The sequence below is a fragment of the Eptatretus burgeri genome, chromosome 13 (assembly GCF_056783735.1).
Source record: "Eptatretus burgeri isolate ZD-2024b chromosome 13, Ebu_testis_v1, whole genome shotgun sequence".
Taxonomy (NCBI): domain Eukaryota; kingdom Metazoa; phylum Chordata; class Myxini; order Myxiniformes; family Myxinidae; genus Eptatretus; species Eptatretus burgeri.
Window position 1 is genome coordinate 79,289,297 of NC_140973.1, and position 6,000 is coordinate 79,295,296.

Consider the following 6,000-nt stretch of genomic DNA (forward strand, 5'->3'; position numbering starts at 1 on the left):
TCCCCACAAGGGTCCCCGGGGCCTCTATACCCCCCAAGATCTCCGTGCACCTGTCCACAGCACCCGTCCGCTCAACCACGCAAAGCACGACCGAACCCACCTGGTCGTGACTCGCTTCAAGGGGGAATACTCCCTCCCCTCGATCCTGGAGGAGGCCATCCAACTGCTCGCACCGGGTCTCTACCCAGTCCGCGAGCTCACCCCCATTATCCTCCACTACCTCCGTGTGTGTGTGTGTGTGCGTCACTTACCCCGTCTTCATCGTGTAGTCTTCCCTCTATCGTTCCCATCTCCCGTGTCTCTGCCAACTCAGTCACCCCTTCCCTTGTTATCTCCCTTGTCTCAACTATTATTTCCATCTCTTCCCTTGTTATCTCCCTCGTGCACGTCTCCGTCACCCCAATTAGTTTTTCCCTCTCGGTCACCGTCACTTTTTCCGTCACGACCCTCGCCCAACACGTCTCCCGAATTACTTTGTCACCCGCCTCCCCCGCGGGCCTGACAGCCGTTGCACTCCCTCCCAGCTCGTTCGCTCCCACACGTGGCGTCGCCATTTTAAGCTCCCTGGTCACTGCCTTCATGCCCGCCTGCAGGCTTCGGCCCATGTTCTGCATCTCACCCCGCAGCTCTTTCATTTCTTCCTTCATTTTGAGTGCGTTTGTTTCCATATTCGCCTTCACTTCGTTCATTTGCTTGTTCATGCCTTTTATTTCGTTTGTGTTTGTATCCATTTTTGTTTTCATTTCCTGCATGTCCCCACTGATTCCTGCCAGCATGGCGTATAGCTGGGCCATGTCGGGTGCACTCAGCTGAGCCGATTCGGCAAGGACCGGGGGGTTTTGGCGGAGAGGGGGAGGGGAGGTGTCATACACCGCGGCCGCCGCTGCACCTATTTCGGGCTCTGGGTTCAGTTGGGGGAGTTCGTGTTCCTGCACAACCAACATTTCCTGCATGGGGTTTTCATCCTGGAGCATGGATTCTACACATTCTAAATCCATTTCTAATACCCCCGGCTCCCGCTCGCCTTGAGACGCCATCTTATTTCTCGTAAAAGGTTAATTTGAATCGCTCGTAATTTGGAGGGAATCGGGGGTCGCTCCTCTCACCCCTGGACCGATTCCCGTAAATTTAGCTGGAGATAGGAGAGCCCGTTTTCCCGTTCTCCGATACCAGTGCCGCGAGGAGGGGGATGAGTTTGTATCCCACTTCTGACACCAGTGTTGCGAATTCGCGCCCGCCGGCGTGCGAGCGGCCACGTAACTCGAATCGCGGCACATCGCCCACCGGACGGACAATTCCGTCGTGACCCTCTCGGACTAACGCCGGGAACTATTCACGGGTGGGCCTTTCGGCCTCACCATGATCGTGCCAATCAGCCCCCCGTGTGGGATAGGGTTGCTCGCCAAATTCGACCTACCTAAGTACCCACACGGAGGGTAGACCGGGCGATCGCACCTCGCCGCAGGTCGACTTCGGACACGGGCCACTTTAAGCGACCCGTTCCGTATTATCGGGATAACCGAGCGGTGTTATCGTCAACCTCGACGGTTCCGATTAATTATTGGGCGTATTTAGCCCCTACCAACCCTTTACATGAAGTAAGATGGAGATTCAATTAAAGAAAAGACGAAGTGAAACGGGAAAAACAGTTCAACATAAAGCACATTTATTCCGCGGCAAACGGAAAGCACACATATACAATTACAACAATTATGCACCAAAAGCAAATGTAAAAGTAACACAACAATTCTGCACAAAAAGCAAATGCAACAAAAGAGACACAATGCAGATCTACTACCGACTACGCGAGCACACGGCAACACTTACACAGTTTTACTTCACAGACGGCGCTGACAACACATATACTCCAAAGCAAAAGAAAAAGGGGCCACCCTCAACTACAAGGGGGCAGACGGGCCTGGGGCCGAGACCGCGTCGAGCCTACCCGTCTTGGCTGCTGCACTGCTGCTGCCACGCTTCGCCGCCGTCACAACGAGCCCGAAACAGAAACTCTTCTCTCTGTCGCTGCCACACCTCTCCAACTCCCCCGATCCGCTCCGCGCTCGGCGCTTTCAATCTCGTTCCGCCGCTCTCGTCATGACCGTCCCAGGGAGCTCGCCGCCAGAGAGCCAGAGCGCGCGCGATCCAGCAAGCGCGCGCAATGCAGAGCCCAGAGAGAGACAAAAACCTCAGCGTACGCGCACACTAGAGCCTGCGCCTCCTCCTTATATCTCGAGCTCCGCCTTGGCTGCTGCGCTGCTGCTGCCACGCTTCGCCGCTGCCCCTTCTTCCAGCAAGCGCAGGAAACTTCCAGAAGAACGGCGTTTTTTCTCCTGGATCGGGGCCTTTCTTTTGCCTTTCCAGAGCTTTTTGTTCCTCTCTCAGGGTTATTCGTTGGGAGGAGGGGGTGAGGCCGTCGTCCATTCTCCCTCGATGAATGCCAGGCTTCTGGCAACCATGTGCTGAGATGGAAATGCGATGGCGGTTGGGGTTGAGGCGGTTGTGATGGTGGTGTGATTGGGCGGTTTTGGTTAAAGTGGTTGTTGTGAAAGCGGTTGTGGAGAAGGTGGGTGTTGTGAAGGCGGTTCTGGAGAAGGTGGCTGTGGTTGTCGAGATGCGGTTGGTGGTGGTTGTGGTGGTAGTAATGGCGGTTGGTCCAAAATAAAGATAGTAAAAGAAAAACGGCTATCTTGAAGGGTCACAGCCCGAATGAATGACAATTATTCCCTCTAAACAACGGGTTTGGGCTAACTACACATATACTTACAGAGATATCTCACCTACGGGACCTGAATGGTGGTTTGCGAATTTCGTCAACCACAACAATATTATTAATGGGGAATTTTTAAATTCAACATCTGAGGGAAAATAAATAAATGTCTCATGAGTTTTGAGTGAAAATAAATCCTGACGAGGTTGGATTATATTTTCTGGGTTTTATTTAATACTTCAACACAACCCTTCCTGAAAAGACACCAAAGAAAAGCCTAAATAAAACTGAGCATCATGCCAGACAGCTAGCTGTGGGGCTCTTACTTCTGTCTGAAATTTTAATGGCTTCTCTCACATCCTCCACGCAAGCAGAAGTAATAAAAGGAACCGTTGGCACATGGTGTCGCGGGTTATTGATAATAATTGATTACTTTTTAAAGGTACACTGAATGTCAATGTAATAAACAGGAAACGATTTTATCATGAAGTGTTGCATTGTCGAAACCGTGCCATGATGCTGAATTTGCAGTTGTAACGGGATGAAATTGCTTGTAATGTTTAAAATGTTATTTATAGATTTAAAAAATACAGAGTTAAGGCTCGTGGAGGAGATAGGGAGGGGCACCGCCAACAGCAGGTCGAGGGACAAGATGGGAGATCTGGAGGACAAGATGAAGAACGAGAGCCAAGGGGAGGGGATGGAGGACATGGGGGTGAACAAGCTTGATACAGGCACAGATTCTCAATCAGAAGTGGAAGGGGAAACTAACAAAGAAGCAGGAACGTAACAAAAAAAAAAGAAATGGAGTTCGTGGAAATCCGATAATCTTTAAACCGATAATCTTTAAACGGAGAGAGAAGAAAGAACCGAATGAGTGGAGGTGAGCAGTGAGTCTGGATTTTGTGAGTTTCACGAGAAGGGGTTTACTGGCAGACCGTGGGTACCCTTTCAGAAACTCGGGATTTGGGGGAGAGGAGGGGGAACAGAACATAGAAAAGGCAGAGGGTGCAAGACCAGAAAGGAGGCGACAAGACAGAGACCACTGACCTGCTTGTGATGTGAAAGTAATAGTTCTGGAGACTCAGCTTGATCACAGAACCAATGATGCTAATTATTTTGAAGACCTTCATTTCCACGGTGTCAGACTGAGCAAGGTGTGAGACACAGGTGTCGGACAAAAGGGGATAGCTGTACTCCATCAAGGTGTGGATGAAGGTCTTTTAAGTGGACAAAAGTTCAGATGTGCCAAGGAAAGACTTTGCACGATGGAGGATACCTATTCGGCCGCTGGCTTGAAAGGCCATCTTAGATACGTGGTTTGCCGCAAAAAGATCATTGGTGATGGCGAGGCTCAAAAGTTTGATTGACTGAACTTTTTCGACAGATTTGTGAAGGAAAGAGTTAATTGTATAGAAAAGCTGCTCATTTAAAATGAAGTGGTAATGTAGAATTTGGCTTTTTTACTTTAAAAATAACCACAACGATGAGAGGCAAATTATGTGATGATAGGAACAACATTTATTGTGACAAATTATTCAGATGCAAATTTGCATGTGAATAATGTGCCCAGTTCATCCTGAAACCGTTCGCTACTGGATACAGTACCATAACACTGTAGCAGCATAACTCACTCGGTTACCTGGTGAGTTTTTGTGGTTACACTATTACCTTGTGGCTCATACTGGTAGAGTATTACCTGGTGTGTAATGCAGCTACAACATTACCTTGTGAGTTATTCTGCTACAACATTATATGGTGTGCTATGTCATTACATTATCACCAAATGGGGTCTGTTACAGTATAACTAGTTAAGACTCCCCCTGTAGGATAGTTGGAGGCTTATAACTGTTATCAGGTTTGTTTCTATAATTATATAATTATAATTAGTGCCCCTAATGTTCAATGGTACACAGCTTTTCTTAGACCCCAAGGAGTAAGTACAAAACCACCATTTAGAAGAAAAAAAAAATCTTCCTTTGAGCTATAGCTCTGAGTCGGCTGGGACTTTCAAAATTAAATTTTCCATCAATAATGTGAATAGAAAGTATGCAGGGTTGACATAATTTTTGATCTTCGCATATTATTTCATGTCATGGCCAAATTAAAAACATTTTAACATTTTTCACCATAACTCAACTAAGGTTTGTCAAGTGCAAGGTGCATTTCAGATTATACCCCTTCAGATTAAAGGTCAAGGTTCAATGATGGTCTGAAAAAAAGAAATAAGCCTTTTTTGTCATCGCTCCATTTTGCCAACGAGGAATCTCAAAGACCACTTGACCTTCAAATATGTTCTTTCATCATAGCGTGCCTGCATTGAAGTTGTACATCTGATATTTGTTTTGTGTGCTTGACCCATTTTTTTTCGGATTGTGACTTAATTAAGAAAGAAACCCTGTTTGATCATAACTTGAATAATTTTCTTCTGATTTTCATGATGTGGAGTTTTGTGGATAGATGATAACTCTAACCCGAAACGATTGCTTTGCGATCACAGATATCTGATTAAAAAAAAAAGAAAAAAAGATTCTTCACCATTGAGAGATAGCGCCAAAAACTATATATAGCACGATCTCTCAAAATGTTGTGGATGCATTCTTACAGAACTAGGTGGATGGTTTGGTTTGGTGACAAAAAAGCTGATTAAATTTTGGTAAAGGTACGGATGCAGATGTGGCCTAACATTGGCATACAAAACGTAAACTGTTCAGCCTGGCAGTGGTATGCACTCTTGCGAGTGTCGTTCTAGTTTTAACTGTGAGTGAAGAGTACAGTTAATGTTCCAGGTTGTGTTTATTGAATGACTATTTATGTGATTACCATGCGAAGCGAAAAGCAGGGTTAAGCAATAGGTTAATGGCCATCCATCCGTCTGTTTGTCTTATCAGTTTATGATCGTCAGTTTATGATCAACGAAAGACTTATTTAAGTTGAATGTTATATTTTGAACACAAATCAATATGAAAATGAAGACAAGTTTGCAGTTTTACCATACTTTGTCCCTGAATTTGTCCCGATCGCACACGCGCAGAGAGGAGTGAGATAATAGTTTACTCTTTCTGCCTGGCACTCAAACAAAATTGAAAATCATTTCAAACAGGAAACTTCCTGTTTTTAAGGATATTATAAAGGACACAAACAACAGGCATGAAGAACTGATGTAACGTGTTAGATGGGGTGATGTAATAGACACTGGGAGGAAACGGCGGTAAAACCCTGAATTTATTTATTTAGATGCCTTTAAACCTCATTAAACCTTTACTAAAATTGAATTATTTGCTTGAGCA

At 46.0% G+C, this 6,000-nt stretch overlaps 1 protein-coding gene across 4 annotated transcripts in view; it reads left to right on the forward strand.

Moving 5' to 3' along the window:
- The window catches only part of SKAP2 (src kinase associated phosphoprotein 2), a 252,492-nt gene that overhangs the window by 99,160 nt on the left and 147,332 nt on the right, over positions 1 to 6,000 (forward strand). The gene's annotated exons all lie outside the window — the stretch shown is intronic.